We start from the raw sequence: 16,771 nt of genomic DNA, 5'->3' as shown, positions 1-16,771 counted from the left end.
GGTCAAACTACAGAGGATTACGGCACTGTGGTCTGCACTAAATTCCGTGCTCACGCAGACGGCAAAGAAGGAGCTGGCTTTTGCAAAGCAAAGGTTATATGAGCATGGTCACAAGCCAGGCAAATACTTAGCATACCTTGCCAGAAAGAGAAGTGCCCCACAAACCATTACATTGATTAGGGAAGGGTCTGGGAACCTAACATGTGATTCTAAAAAGATTAATGTGGCGTTCCAGAGATTCTACTCTAAATTATATCAGTCTGAGAATTGTGAGGAGGGGCAGGCCAAAATGGAATCCTTTTTTAGAGATCTGAAGCTCCCGGGTGTGACTCCCAAACAACAGTCCTTTCTCAATGCCCCATTATCAGAGCAAGAAGTGCAGGAAGCTGTGAGGCAGCTTCAGAGTGGAAAGGCGTCCGGTCCTGATGGACTTCCCAGTGAAGTCTATGAGGAATTTATAAGTATATTGTCAGGCCCAATGCTGAATAGGTTTAATGATTCATACAGTTATGTTTGTCTCCCACCATCTCTGAGAGAGGCCAATATTTCACTTATCCTTAAAAAAGGGAAGGATCCAGAAGAATGTGCTTCATACAGGCCTATCTCGCTCTTAAATGCGGACTTTAAATCCTTTCTAAGGCTCTTGCGTTAAGGCTGGAGACTGTGTTACCTTCTATTATTAAAGAGGATCAGACAGGCTTCATAAAGGGTCGCAGATCCTCCAATAACATTAGGAGGCTGCTTAACGTAATTCAAGCAAGCCAACAGCAGCCAATGCAGGGATTGGTGATTTCTTTCGATGCAGAGAAGGCATTTGACCGAGTTGAGTGGCCGGTCTATACTTTTCTATACTCTAGACCGGTTTGGTCTGGGCGAAGTTTTCATAAGATGAGTAAAGGTTCTCTACAGTGTACCTCTCGCTGCAGTCATTACCAACGGGGTACGATCAAACAATTTTAATATTTCTAGCCATTACTTTTACGTTGGTGATTGAACTGTTGGCAGAGGCCATTCATGAGGATCTCAATATATCAGCTCCAGAAGTGGGGTCAAAATTACATAAGATCTCACTGTATGCAGATGATGTTCTAATTTTCGTGACAAATCCAGCAGTTTCAGTGCCTTGCCTGATACAATGCATTCACGTGTTTGGCGCTTTTCCAGGGTATAAGATTAATTTTGCTAAATCAGAGGCTATGCCTATGGGTGGTCTTACTAAAGAGTTGGCTCTTGAGATTGACTATAGATTCCCATTTAGGTGGTCACAGGGGGGTTTTGTGTATTTGGGCAATTCATTACTCAAGTTCTGGATTGGCTGTTCAAAGCCAATTTTACTCAATTATTTGAAAAAATTAAACAAGATCTCCAAAGATGGGAGGCACTTCCAGTCTCATAGTTGGGTCGGATAGCGCTTATTAAGATGAATATTCTCCCTCATTTGCTATACCCTATACGGATACTCCCCCTGATTTTCAATAAACAAACACTCAGGAGACTGAACAGTTGGTTCAGCTCCTTTATCTGGCACTGTAAACGGCCCATCATTAAATTAGCCAAACTGTAGTTGCCTCATAGATTGGGGGGAGTAGACCTTCCGGACATTAAAAATTACCAATTAAGCTCACTTTTGACCTATGTAAGTGATTGGGTTTGTGGGGACCCTCTTTTAATATGGCTAGATATCGAAGTCTCCCAGGCAAGGCGCCCCCTTAACAGTTTGCTGTTTTTGGACAAGGTGAGGACAGTTAGGGAATATTGCCATAACCCAATAGTCATTAATACTGTTAAAGCATGGAGGGCAATTCGGCAGAGGGAAGATAATATTGGCAAAACATCTTTGTTTACACCTTTAGTGGGTATGCCAAGTTTTCAACCAGGTATGATAGATTCAGGATTTAAACGTTGGGCAGCTAGGGGTATATCTTGCATGGGTGATTTATTTGAGGGAGATGTAATGATGTCCTTCAATCAGTTGATACGGAAGTATGAGTTACCTAATAGAGACCTCTTTCGTTTTTTTCAAGTTAGGGATTTTATTTTAAAAAAGACCACACTTTTGACTGATCCCTACAAATCTGGCATAGAAAGAGGGGTACTAAGGGCTAAGAGTACACTCTCTGTCAGTACTCTATATCACCAATTGGGGGGTGCCACCTCAGATGAGTCTGATCGACTCTGCAAGATGTGGGAAAGAGAGCTGGGTGTTGAAGTTTCTTCAGAGGCATGGGAGGATATTTGGGAGAATGCAAGGAAGATATCAATTTACAATAGGACCCATGCTTTACAGTTGAAGATTCTCCACAGGGTCCACTTAGCCCCAGACCATTTGTCAAAATTTAAACCAGGGGTATCTTCAGCGTGCCCCAAGTGCAAGGCCTGTGTGGGTACTCTTACCCATTGTCTTTGGTCTTGTGACAGGCTTCAAACATATTGGAGTGCTGTGGTGAGTGCAATGGAGAGGAGTTTAGGTGTAGGGTTGGAGAAGGACCCTATTTCGTTCCCTTTGGGCCTACCCATTGTATTTCCTGCAGACTCGCATAAGGCAAAACTTTTCGATATTCTTACATTCTGTGCAAGGAAGAATATCTTGCGAGGTTGGATATCAGAAAAAAACCCCAGGCCTGTCAGGTTGGCGGAAGATTGTTATGGAGCATATTCCCCTGGATTTTCTCACAAATATGGTACACCACAAAACTGAGAATTCTTACAAGACATGGCAACCCTTTTTGAAATACCTGGACACAGATTTTTCTGCCACACTAACAAGGGCTTTTATATAACTGTAACGATTGTGTTTCATGAGTCCAATATCCAGGGAGGAGGAACTGTGAATGTATGAGCATTTTGTTTGGCTGGGCTGAATTATTACTATTTATTTGTTTGTTGTTAGGTATTTATTTAGTTAGTTAAATAGCTAGTTTAGGTTTTTTTTTAATTTTATACTTCTCTATATATGTTTATACATTCATATAGGAGAGTGGGTCGGGGAATTTTTTAATTATTTGGGTTTAGTTTTGTACTATTTTTGTACTGTTTTGAATTGCATTGTTTTGTATTTGTTGTAATATTTAAAAATCTATTTTTTCTTAATAAAATATATTATAAAAAAAAGTAACACCAAAAGCAAAATACTATCGATTAAAGAAATTTGAAACAAACACAAGGAATGAAGGAGAAACTCAGCAGGATTGTCAGCATTTGTGGCTAGAAATAGAGTTAACATTTCAAGTTTAATTATGACTCTTCTTCAGAACTGAAAGCAAAACTGATGAATTGTTTCAGTTCTGGACAAGAGTATGAAGCAGCAACAAAGACATTATCAATGCATCAGGGAAAGAATTATGAGTGGGAACCTGAGTACAACTGGAAAAAGGAATGATCTACATACCACACAAAGACATAGGCAAATCCACGACTGATGCAGGTACCTATGAGCTTTGCCCTTGACTTGGAGAAAATGAGATGAGTTGAAGGAAAAATTGTTCAAAGTTAGAACAAGCTCAGCCAGGTGAAGAAGGATGCTGGTCGCCTCTTTTCAAGGAAGGGATGGAGACCACCTCTTCCTTGTCAGACCATCCTGATGGGGAATGTATTAGTTGAGGCCTTTAACACCCATGGTGAAGAAGAGAGGGCTAGGATCATCATTATAGAACCAACATGAAACATCAGAGGAATCATGAATGAAAGTTGAAAAACACTAAACCAGGAAGGGTAAAAATAGAAAAAATAAGCTCAGTGAGGCAAGAACAAGCTGAAATGACGGATCTGCCTGGAGAGTCGTGATTGTAGATTTTGAGATGGTACAAGGCTGAGGGACTATGAGGTAGGAGCTGTGGAGGAGAGATCTCTAAACAAGATAAGGTCACTAATAGTCCTTGAGACTACAACCTGATGTTCAATAATCAATGTGGGGTCATGATCCGGGGAGAGATAGGATGAAGTGCCTGAAAGTTGGCACTCAACCTCTGCCAGGTAATGGTTAGCATGCCAGATGACAACCACACAACCCTTATTGATAGGTTTGATAACAAGACTTGAGGGAATGGAGTTCAGCAAGTTCACAGGGAGACAGGCTAGAGTGGGTGAGGGGATCACAGAAATTAAGGAGGCCAGTGGTAAGCCAGCAGTTCTCAATGAAGAAATGAAGTGCTCGCAAAGGGCCAAATGAAGGGGTCCAGGTGGGGGGTTCATCAGAGATGGTGAAAGTGTCTTTGTGGTTGGGAGATGATTCCTGTACAAGGTCATGGACATAGAGGTGAAAACAACAGAAGAAGAGTTCAGCATCATGCTAAAACTGAAATTCATTGAGGGGGGTATGTCCTTTGCATAGATCGTTTGGTATCAGAGAGGGGGATTTAGGAACATAGGAATTGGAGCAGGAGTAGGCAATTCAGCCCTTCCAGCACATTCCAACATTTAACATGATCATGGCTGATCTTATCCTGGTCTCAATAGTACTTTCCTAACTGGTCCCCATAGCCCTTTATCCTGTTTTTCATCAGAAACATGTCTATTTCTTTCTTGAATCTGCTAATTGAACCTGTCTCCACTGCACTTTGGGTCATTGAGTTTCACGGAATCACAACCCTCTGAGAGAAGTAGTTTCTCCTCATCTCAGATTTGAACCTCCTCCTCTCACTCTATATCTATGACCTCTTGTTCGAAACTGTCCAACAAAGGGGAGCATCTGTTCAACATCCACCTTGTCAGCCCCCTTCAGCATTTTATAGACCTCAATCAGATTCCTCCCTCATTCTTGTGGACTCCAGCGAGTTCAAGCCCAAGCTATTCAACCTTCCTCATTTAACAACCCTTTAATCCCTGAAAACAACCCGGTGGACCTCCTCTGAACTCCCTCCAGTGTCACCACATCCTTCCTCAAGTAAGGAGACCATAACTGGACACAATACTCCAGATGTGATCTCACCGACACCTTGTGTTGTTATATAATTGTAACAATATTTTACTTTTATAATCCAGTCCTTTTGCAATAAATACCAGATTCCATTTGCTTTTCTTATTATATGCTGCATCTGTATATCCATTTTCTGCGATTCATGCACAGAGATACTCAGATCTCTCTGCACTAATGCATTTTGTATCTCCTTCCCATTTGAAATAATAATTTGCCCTTCTATTTTTCCAGCCAAAATGGACAACCTCGCCCCTATCCACATTCAGCCCCATCTGCCAGATTCTGACCCATTCTATCAATAGCCTATCAATATCCAACTGTAAATTATTTATTTCTTCATCAAAAGGTCGGAGGGTATAGTGAATACTTGGCAAGAGTGGGATGCGATGAAGGAATGGAGTCAGAGGTAAGGGGAGGGGAAGAAGGATCCAGAGGGGATTCAAGTGTTTGCTTAATAAAATAACATATCACTGTCAACATGACCTACCACAGGTCCACTGTTCTGCAACCTGGCATCTTCCTATCACAGTTCCGCGCATCTATGTGATAACTGTGTTACTCGCAATAAGTGCATCACGACAGGCTTCAATGATTTCTGGAAGTGCTGATTTGAGACTGCAACAGGGAACTGTGGCTGACTGTGCAACTGAAAGTCTGGTCACAATTTCAAGAGATCCACTAAGCAATTGCAGAGATTTACACATCTGACTCTGTAATTTCAGAACAGACCTATTATCCTCAGTAGATTTGCATTCACATGGAGGGACAGATAAGCTATAGTAAATGGTCAAAGAAAACTTGGTGCAAAACACGTAAAATTTCTGCAGTGACTTAGGTTTGCAACCTCTGAACATCTCTCTGGGTTTAACTTTACAGGAACATCAAGGCTAGTAACCTATTAACAGCAGAGTGGGGTTGGATTTTTTTAAAGGGGCTATCTGACTACAAACTTGCCAGATCAAACAAAGTTACTTACAAAGGTTAATTTCTCAACAGATACAATACTGTTTCCACAATCTGCCAATATACATGAACTACTGAATAAGAATTATGTGTCATTGATCTATAAATAGTATGCTAATATTCACTGTACTGTGTGAAGCCATATATTTGAATTACAGAGGCAAACCCATGAAACAGTTTTTCAATCGTATGAAGTATTCTAAAGCAAGAAAGATGCAATCTTTAATGGTTTTAAAAAGACATTTCATTTGGTGTTTGAACATTAGAGGTCATCTCTCCCAGCCTTGTTGCTACTTTCACTATGTTTTACAGATTAAAATAGATAGAAATAGATTAAAAGCAGGAAGTTAATGTTATAAAGATATAGTAATGAGGAACTAGTGTGACAGAGAATAGTTTATAATGGAATCAGTTGTTAAATTTGGATTATTTGCATGACAGTAACCATCAACAAGGCTTAAACAGGGGGAGATTAGAGCTGACCAACTTTCTCATATTCTTTGGTGCTGTGTTCCTCACTGTCCAAATAAATTTGGCCCTTAATTAAACCCAAAGTTCTGGGGTTTGGCATAAACTTTGTGAATGAATTAAAACAATTGGGTAAACGGTAAGAAAAACTGAAAATATAGTTTGCATGAGGAGTGGGACTGTCACATCAGACTCAAAATGTTAACTCTGTTTTTCTTTCTCTGCAGATGCTGCTAGACATGCTGAGTTTCTCCAGTGTTCTCGGTGTTTGTTTCAGAGGGCAGCACAGTGGCTCAATGGTTAGCACTGCTGCCTTACACTGCCATAAATCTGAGTCTGATTCCACCCTCAGGTGACTGTGTGGAGTTTGCACATCCTCTCTGTGGGTTTCCTTTGGGTGCTCCAGTTTCCTCCCACGGTCCAAAGGTGTGCAGGTTAGGTGGATTGATGCTAAAGTGTCCATAGTGCCCGGAGGTGTGCTCGGTAGGTGGGTTTGCCATGGGAAATGCAGAATTACAGGGATGGGGTTTGTCTGGATGGGATGCTCTTCAGAGGATAGATGCGGGCTTGATGGGCTGAATGGCCTGCTTCCACATTGAAAGGATTCTACGCTGCAAGACTGAGTGCAGAGGCCACTACTATTTCTCATTTATATAAATTACCTGAATTCATACACTCATCGGAATGTGGTCAGGTCTTTTTATCTTTCCAATTTTGGAGATGGAGTTGAATTGAAAAAAAAAACTAATAAATTGTAGAATGAATTGTATAAAATCTGTAAATGATAGACCACTGGCAAAATTGTGACATAGCAGTAAGATACTTATCTCTGAGCCAGGAGGCCTGGATTCAAGATCCATTTCCTTCAGGGGTTTGTTATACTATCTCTGAGCATGATTTGTATGAAGGAGCGATGCTCCGAAAGCTAGTGTGCTTCCAATTAAACCTGTTGGACTATAAACTGGTGTTGTGTGATTTTTAATCTCTGAGCAGGTTGATTGGAAGATATCTTGAACACTGACTGATGAAATTTAGTGCAGAGAACACTTGGAATGTCAAAATAGCAATACAGGTAATGATTTACAGATTTCCATGAGTCTGAGTTGATTTGACACAAATCAAAGCAGGATAGCAATAATGAAAAACAATAAAAGAAAATCAGGCACATATTGAGGGAAACTATTTTTGCAAACTATTGCAAACTATTTTTCAGCATTACAAAGTGGTGAGAGTGACAGTTCCCCTCTGGAGGTGAGGCAATGGTACCTTGGCTGGTCTAGCTGCTCAGAGCAGGATGGAAAAAACTGTGGAAGGGGATTATTGGTAGGAAGTTTGTTAGTGAGGCGAGTAGATAGGTACTTCTCGACTGTAGATGTGATTCCAGGATGGTATATTGCCTTCTGGGTGCCAAAGTCAAGGGTGTCACAGAGTGGCTGCAGGGCACACTGAACAGGAGAGTGAACAGCCAGAGATTGTGGTCCATGTTGTAATTAATGACACAAAGGCTTTCACAGGGAAGATCACATTTGGCCATCTTCTTTATATTCTTTGAAGTAGTAAATATCACCTTCCAAAAAAAAGGGTATTAATGAAGCTCAAAGCCATGGGGATTCAGGTTAAACTCTGGAAATCGATAAAAAGAATCTGACAAGCAGTAGGAAAAATTGAAAATATATTATGCATGATATTGGGAAGAGGCTGACACAAGGACCAAGAGGACCATTGATATAGCATTAAAGAAAAATTAGGGAGTTAGGTCAAAAATTGAAAAGTCGAACTTTAAAGGTAGTAATCTCTGGATTATTCCCTCTGCCATGCAGTATGAGTATAGGAATAGAAGGATAGAACAGCTGAATGTATGGATGGGGAGATTATGCAGGATAGATGGCATAAGCTTCCTGAGGCATTGGGATTGTTTCTGAGGTAGGTGAGACTTGTACAAGTCAGAACAGTTACAGCTGAACAAGAACAGGCAAACATGCTCTCAAGGAGGTATGCTAATGCTGTGGAGGTGTATTTAAAGGAGATGAAATGGAATCCTAACAAGTAGTTCAGAGGAGCAAGAAGCTGAGATAGAATTCAAATTGAAATGCTTGGAAGTGAGTCTGGAAGTGTGGACTAACTATAGCCTATGTTTAAAAAATCAAGTTTAACAAATTTAAAAGGAATATGTTTAGTAAGACAGACAATTTATCAGCACAGATGGGTACATGGGATTATGATATCATAAAATGGGCAGATGGGCAGTATTGGCAGCTCAACATACCTAGTTATAAGCTATTCAGCAAAGAGGTGGGAGGGATAGGAGGGGAGGAGGTATCACAAAATTGATCACAGAATCAATTGTAGCAGAAAGAAGAGATGACATCTGGGAAGTCATGTGGATAGAAGTAAAAACACAAGAGGGGGAAACATGCTGTTGGTTGTGTACTGTAGGCTCCCAAACAGTTAGATTAGATTAGATTATTTACAGTGTGGAAACAGGCCTTCGGCCCAACAAGTCCATACCGACCCTCCACCCAGACGCAAATTTCTCTGACTAATGCACCTAACACTATGGGCAATTTAGCATGGCCAATTCACCTGACCTGCACATCTTTGGACTGTGGGGGGAAACCGGAGCAACCGGAGGAAACCCACGCAGACACGGGGAGAATGTGCAAGCTCCACACAGACAGTCGCCCGAGGGTGGAATTGAACTCAGGTCCCTGGTGCTGTGAGGCAGCAGTGCTAGCCACTGACCTAAAAACGCAACTATAACCTGGTGTCGTGTGACTTTTTACTTTGTCCATCCAAGTTCAACACCAGCACCTCCACATCATAAATTAATTAGATTTACGATTGTTATGGAAAAGTAGAGTGGGAACAACTGCTTGAAAATAAACTGTGTCAGAACAATGAGGGACTTTCAAGAGGAAATAGTGAGAGTGCAAGGGAAACATGTTTCATGAAGACAAAAGGTGGGAACAAGACCAGAACACCTTGGATGTCAAGGGACATAAAGGATTAAGAAATAAAAAGCCTATGGCAGGCACCAAGGGCTCAATACATCAGAGTCCCTAGAGGAGCGGTGGATGGGGCGGGTGGGGAGGTGTGTGGTTGGTTGGGGAAGGTTTAAAAAGGAAATTAGAAAGCTAACAGAGTTTATGAGAAAGCAAGGGTGGGTAGAATAAAGGACAATCCAAAAGGTTTGTTAAATATGCAAACAACAAGTGAATAACTAGGGAAAGAGTAGGGCCCATTAAGAACCATAGAGGCTATGTCTGTGTGGACCCTGAAAACACGAGCACAGTCCTCAATGAATATTTTGCATCAGTCTGCACAGTAGAAAAGGAATACGCAGGTGTAGACATCAGGATAGATGATTGTGGAATATTAAAAGAAATTAATATCAGGAGAGAAAAGGAAATAGTAGTTGAGCAGCCTTTAAAATGGATAAATCCATAGGCCCAGATAAGATGTGTCCTAAGCTATGGAAGGAGGCAAAGGAGATGTTAGAGTCTTGGCAGTAATTTGTGAATTCTTTCTGAGGAGGACTGCTAAAGACGAATCTTTGGTCGCATTATCAAAAAAGAGAGGAAGGGATAGACCAGGAAATTACAAGTCAGTCAGTCAGTCAGTCTAATCTGAGTTTTGGGGAAGTTATTCAGAATCATTCTGACAGACAACGTGTATCTGCATGTGGAGAAACTTGGATTAATCGGGCAAAGTCATTACAGATTTGTGAAAAGAAGGTCATGATTGACAAATCTGATCAAATGTTTTGAGGGGTTAACCAGGGGTGTTGATGAGGTTCATGAATTTGATGTGGTCCACGTAGACATTTGCAAGGTTTTTGATAATGTCCCACATGACAGACTGGTCAAGAAAGTAAGAGCCCATGGGATCCAAGGCAAACTGCCATGTTGAATCCAAGATTGGCTGACAGACAGGAAGCAGAGGCTAATCATAGAATGATAGAATCCCTACAGTGTGGAAGCAGGTCAATCAGCCCATTGACTCCAAACCACCCCTCCAAAGAGTATCCTACTGAGACTACCCCTATCCTATCCCTGTAACCATGTATTTACCATGGCTAATCCGCATAGCCTACATGTCACTGGACACTATGGGAAATTTAGCATGGCCAATCCACCTAACCTACAGTAGAGGGACGTTTCTGTAACGGAAGTTTATTTTCAAGGGATTCCACAGGATACTGTCCTGGTCCCCTTGCTGTTTGTGATATACATTAATGATTTTGACTTAAATGTAGGGGTAGAAAGTTCATGATTTATATAAAACTTGGTGGCGTGATAAATAGTGAGGAGGATACCCATACTGCAGGAGGATATTGATAACTGGTGGGCAGAGTGGTGGCAAAGGAATTCAACCGGAAAAAGTGAGAGGAAATGCATTTGATGTGAGTGAACAAGGATTATACTCTGAATGGTAGCACCCTGTGAAATATTGAAGATTAGAATGTCCTTGATGTGCATATCCACAGATCTCAGAATTTGTTAAAAAGATAGATGTGATTCCTATGCTAAGGCACAGAATGAAACTGCAGAGAAGTTATACCAAAACTGTATAAAATGGTGGTTAGGATACAACTAGAGTACTGTGTGCATTTCTGAACATCACATTTTAAAAGGATGTGATTACAGGAGAAGTGATTTATTGGGATGCTGGGCTATAGTGGGTCAGTGACGAGGTAAGTTTGGATAGGTCAGGGTGGGTTTTGTTTGAGTACCAAAGGCTGATAGAAATATATAAGATAATAAGGGGCATAGATGGGCTTGAAAGGAAGACACATTTTTCATTAGTAGCGGAGTCAATAACCATGGGTATAGATTTTGGGTAAGGTTGAGGAGAATTTGTCTGTAGCTCATTGCCTGAAGTAATGGCTTAATCAGAAACTCTCATCAACATTTAAACAGAATTTAGATACTCTCGTGTTGGCAAAGCCTCTAGGACTATGGGTTGACAGTTGGAAAATGGGATTAGTGTAGTCAGATCTTTGTTGACTGACATGGACAAGTTGAGTTAAATGGCCTCCTCCTGTGTTGTAAAAATTTATGAATCGATAAAATCAACTACATGGTCAAAGTTATAAAGTATAAGCCCACATGAGTAATATTTAAACTTTATCTTGGTTTGATCAGATTTTACTACATCCAATTTGCTCACTAGTTCAGGTGAGATAAATCAATGTACAGGAATCAGTGCAGAGAAGAGCAACTGTGTGATCTCCCTATGTCAGAGTTATTGAAAGTGTCTGGGGAAACTTCACCATTTGGGCCGAATAGAGGTACTGTTTGTGTGGTGATGTTAAGGGTGTAGTAAACATGACTCCAGATGCTCCATAAATTATGTTGCAGCAGTGGAACAAGGGGGCAAAGATTCAAACTTGTAAATGTAAATTTCAGTTCTTATTGCAAATTCAAAGTTAGTAAGATTGTTATGTTTTGGGATTATCTTTTTAATTAAAGGGAAAATGGAGGAATCAAGGGGGAATGTGAGCTGACTGTGTGTAGACTGTTAGCCTCCAAGTCTCATGAGTCGTGTCAGGGTTTATGAATTGTTAAATTATTTATTTAATTCCAAGATAAAATGGAGTTGAATGGATCCAGTGAGTAACCTAATTCACATTTCCACTTGCAAACAAGTTCCACCTGGTTCATGTTGCAATGAAGAATGATTTTAGGAATGAAATATCACTTGAAGGCCAAAGAAAGGAATCCTCAGTGTAATGCTCATTGTGCAAATTACTTTATGGATTGGGAGGTTGTAAGTGTAACTCTACTGTTTCAGAAAGAAGAAGGTAGGGAGTAATCAGGTAACCAAAAACTAATTAGTCTGACATCAGTGGTAAAAGAAAGTACAATATATCATAAATAATTTGATAACTGAACACTTAGAAAGTAATGATCTGATTGTGCAGACTCAACATGGATTTATGAAAAACCACATATGAATGAAAAAGCCTGTTGGAGTTTTTTGAGCATGGTACTGATAAAGGAGAAACTTTATCTATTCTGCTAATGGATGTGGTGTAGCTAGATTTTCAGAAACGTTTGGATATGTATATACCCAGGAGGTTAGAAAATAAGATAGTGGGTAATATATGGCATGGATTGAGAAAAACTAAACAGGTCATGTTCTAATTAGCATGATGTGGTAACCGGGATACCATAATTATCAGTGCTTCAACCACAGTTGTACACAATCCATATCATTAATGTTGACATGGAGGTCAATTGTAATATTTCCAAGCTTGCTGACGATACGAGTGACTAGGTAAGAATGTTTCTTTTGAAACGAATGTAATGACGCTTCAAGGGGATTTGAGTGAGCAAGGAATAGCCCAGGAGATATAATGTGAATAAGTATGATGCTATCCACTTTGGTAGAAGGAACAGATGTGCAAAGTATTTCTTAAAGGGTGAGAGATTGGGAAGTGTTGATGTACAAAGAGACTTGGGTATTTGTTCATAGTTCACTGGAAGCTAACATGGAAGTGCAGCAAGCAGTTAGGAAGACAATTGTTAAATTAGCCTTTATTATAAGAGGATTTGAGTACGAGTAACATTGTTTTGCTTCATTTGTATAGAATCTTAGTATAGTCACACCAGAATCATTGCGCATAGTTTTGATCTCCTTCTCTAAGAATGGAAAAACTTGCTATAGAGAGGGTGCAGCAGAAGTTCACCAGATTAAATCATGTGATCACAGGACTGTGCTTTTATTCCCTGGAATTCAGAATAATGAGAAGGGTTATTCTCATTTATTTGTAAAGGGTTGGTCAGAGTAGATGCAGAAAGGATGTTTTCCTTGGTCATGATTGGGTGGGGGTGGAGATCCAGAATCAAATGATATAGTCCAGAATAAGATAGGCCATGTTGGACTGAGATGAGGAGGATTCACTCGAAAAGTAGTGATTCTTTGGAATTTTCTGCCTGAGAGGACTGTAGAAGCTCAGTCACTGAACATGTTGAAGACAGAAATCAATGGATTTCTAGATATTCATGAAGTAAGAGGTGTGCAGATAATGTGGGAAAATTACATTGAGATAAATGATCAGCTATGTTCTATAAAGACAGAGCAGGCTTGAGGGGCTGAACGGTTGTTCCTACCCTGCAGGGAAATGGAAAGGGAAACAGGCCAGAGATTGAAAAAATAACTAACTTGTTTGAGGGAGAATAATGTCCACTTAATGGATGGAGTAAAATATAACTATGATGGTGATTTGTCAGTTGTTTAACAAGTTAAATGGGGAGTACTTTTCTATAATTTAGAAAAACATGGATTTGTTAAGGATAGCCAGGATGCATTTGTTTAGGTAAATCGTGTCTGACTAAGTTGATTTTTTGAGAAGCTATATCAAGAAGGGTTGATGAGGGTAGCATGTCTGAATCATCTACATGGACTTTAGCAAGATTTTTGATGAAATTCAACATCGCAGGTTGATCAGACAAGTAAGAACCCATGGGATTCAACTTCAGCTAGCAAGTTGGATCTAAAATGGTCTTGCTAAGGACTAGCAGCTTATCCAAATATCTATTTGAAGCCCGACCAAGAAGCCATCACATAAATGTAGCATGTACCCTGTCATAAATTTTTGTAATATTTTCTCAGAATTTCCCTTAGCATTCATCTCTCTGTACCAAAATTTGTGAGATCATTGGTTTACTAGTTAGAAATAAATTCATTCCCTAGGTCATGAAGATTTTGTGTTCCTTGAAATGTTGTTAACATTGTTCAGTTCAGTAATGGTATGATTGAAAGCACTGACAGAACTTACTGCCATTGCTTCGCTGGTGTCAGAGGGACATAATGGAATAGCTATGAGCCCATGGCCATTCAGCATCTCATGTCTATTGGACTTCCTGCCAGTATTGGCAGATAAGGTCCAAAATATTGTTCATTTAGGGTTGGCATATTGATAAATTTACTCAACTGATGGAGATATATCATGTTCCCTGAATCTTCAACATCTCCATCACCTAGCAAAGCAATGGCCACCGAGGATTGGGAGAATTGAACGTTCAAAAATGTGGGAACATGCGAGAAATTGCTCATAGGCTAATGAATGAAAAAAAAAAGTCTATACTATTTTCAGCAACTTGAAACGGAAGGCAAATGTTTTCTGAGGCAAGTCTCCATAACCTGCCATACCTGAGAGACCAAGGCCAATCATGCCAAACAAGATACTATGCTATTGTAATTATCTGAAAGAAATACTCTTGCCTGACTGGAGCCAGTTCTAGTTACTTTTTGTTGTATTATTATATATCATCATGAATTTAATTTAAAGAAATTGGCTGGAATCAGAAGTAACAAGAAATGATATGCAGTTTCACAAAACAGATTGACAATGGGCAGTTTCCTTTGTTTATGTAGTCTCCAAGCACGGAACCATCTTCTCACTGTCTCTTGTATAATTGATGAATTGTCAAGTGGAAACTGCAGCATCAATTGCAATTAATGTGCTAATTAAAACATTGATTCTGAGTATCAAGTATCTAGGGTTCTTGTTTATTCAGACAGTTAAGGAAAGAAGAGAAGGGAACCAATCTTAGATATATATTGCATTACTAGAATTGAGAATTTATATCCATCAGGACATTTTTGATATTTTCTCAATTTACATTACATACAAACATTATTGTGTTTAAATTTAACTGAGCCTGCTCTTTGAAATAGGTACAATTAGCAACTTAACAATGCAGAGGTCATATCATATCTGGGAGTTCAGGTTATTGTTAAAATGATTGGAGTCTTTATTTAGGTGACCATAAGTGTAGGCCTCATTTCCATATTGGAATGAGACTTCAGTGCTCATTTCAGATAAAGACTCCTTGTCTGCTCTTGTCAACGTTTATACAATTTACCTGCCAACAATGAAGAGACTGTCACTGATCATCTTTTAAAAAGGCTCAGAAAATCTGGAATATTTTGTTTATTGCTAAGTTATAAAGTATCAGGATAATTCCACCTCAGTTCATAAAACAACTTCAGTCACTACAAGTTCATTTCCTAAAACATCTGGTCTCCCTCCTCAACAATCGAACTTATTCCTGAGACTAACATTTTCAGGGTCCTGACTAACAAAGTACATTAGCTGTGTGATTAAATAAAGTGACAAAAAAGTAATGCATCTCTCCTGTTAAGGCAATACTCCATTACTAACAATCTGATTTTAGTGTTCTCCATTCAATGAAAAATAGTTCAGTTGGGCTAGCAGTTCAGCAATTCTTCACTGGGTTAGGACAGTATTGTTAACAACTGCTGACAGTACTGTTGTAGATTCATGAAAGCCAGTGTTCTAACTGAGAGATGCACATTCCAGAAACCACGAGGTTCCTGCCCTAATTTTGTACGGGAGCTTTTATTTATAACAACAGTTACAGTTGAGAGAAGAGCGATTGCACTATTGCAGATATTTTTGTATAATTTAACATTTTGTATGATTTTTGTCAGCTGAGAAGCTAACATGGAATTTAAACTCTCAGGTACACAAAAGAGTGTCTTGTGTTGATCATACTGTAATGTGTTAGTGTCGAAAAATGTGGTGCTGGAAAAGCACATCAGGTCAGGCAGCATCTGAGGAGCAGGAGAGTCAATGTCGTGGGCATAAGCCTTTCATCATCATATTCCTGATGAAGGACTTATGCCCAAAACATCAACTCTCCTGCTCTTCAGTTGCTGCCTGATCTGCTGTGTTTTTCCAGCACCACACTTTTCGACTCTGATTGCTCACATCTACAGCCCTCACTTTCTCTCTGCCATTTGTTAGTGGCAAGCTGTTATGTGATGATGATGTGGATGTTGCTGGTTAGGACAATATTTGTTGCTCATCCTCAGTTGCAGTTGATAAGGTGGTGGTAAGCCACCTTCATGAACCACTGAGATATCTCCAGTGCAGGGGCAACCAAAGTGCTGTTGTTATTGAAATTTTCAGGATTTTAACCAAACAACAATGAAGAAATAGCAAAATAGTTCCATAACAGGATAATATGTGGCTGAGAGGCACAAGTCACAGGGAAACTTGCAGGTGGCAATAATCCTATGTTTCTGTTGCCCTTGTCCATCTAGATACTCAGGAACACAGATTTGGCCAGTGCTGTTGAAGGAGCCTTAGAGAATTGATGCAGAATATCTCCTACATGTATGTTTGCCAGTGTATGATGGTGGAGAAAATAAACACTTAAGTCAAAAAACCAAAAGAGCCATGGATGCTTGAAATCAGAAACAAAACCAAAACAGAAATTGCTGGAAAAATTCAGCAGGTTGGGCAGATTTTGTGAAGAGAAGTCAGAGCTAACATTTCATGTCCAGTGACCTTTGTTCAGAACTCAAGCTTCAGAACTTCAACATTTAAGTTGTTGGATATGTTGCTGAACAACTGCTTTGGTCTGCATGCCATTAAGCACTTGGTAATGC

Source organism: Chiloscyllium punctatum, chromosome 6 (genome assembly GCF_047496795.1).
Source record: "Chiloscyllium punctatum isolate Juve2018m chromosome 6, sChiPun1.3, whole genome shotgun sequence".
In the NCBI taxonomy this organism is placed as follows: Eukaryota; Metazoa; Chordata; class Chondrichthyes; order Orectolobiformes; family Hemiscylliidae; genus Chiloscyllium; species Chiloscyllium punctatum.
Note: the sequence above shows the minus strand (reverse complement) of the source record.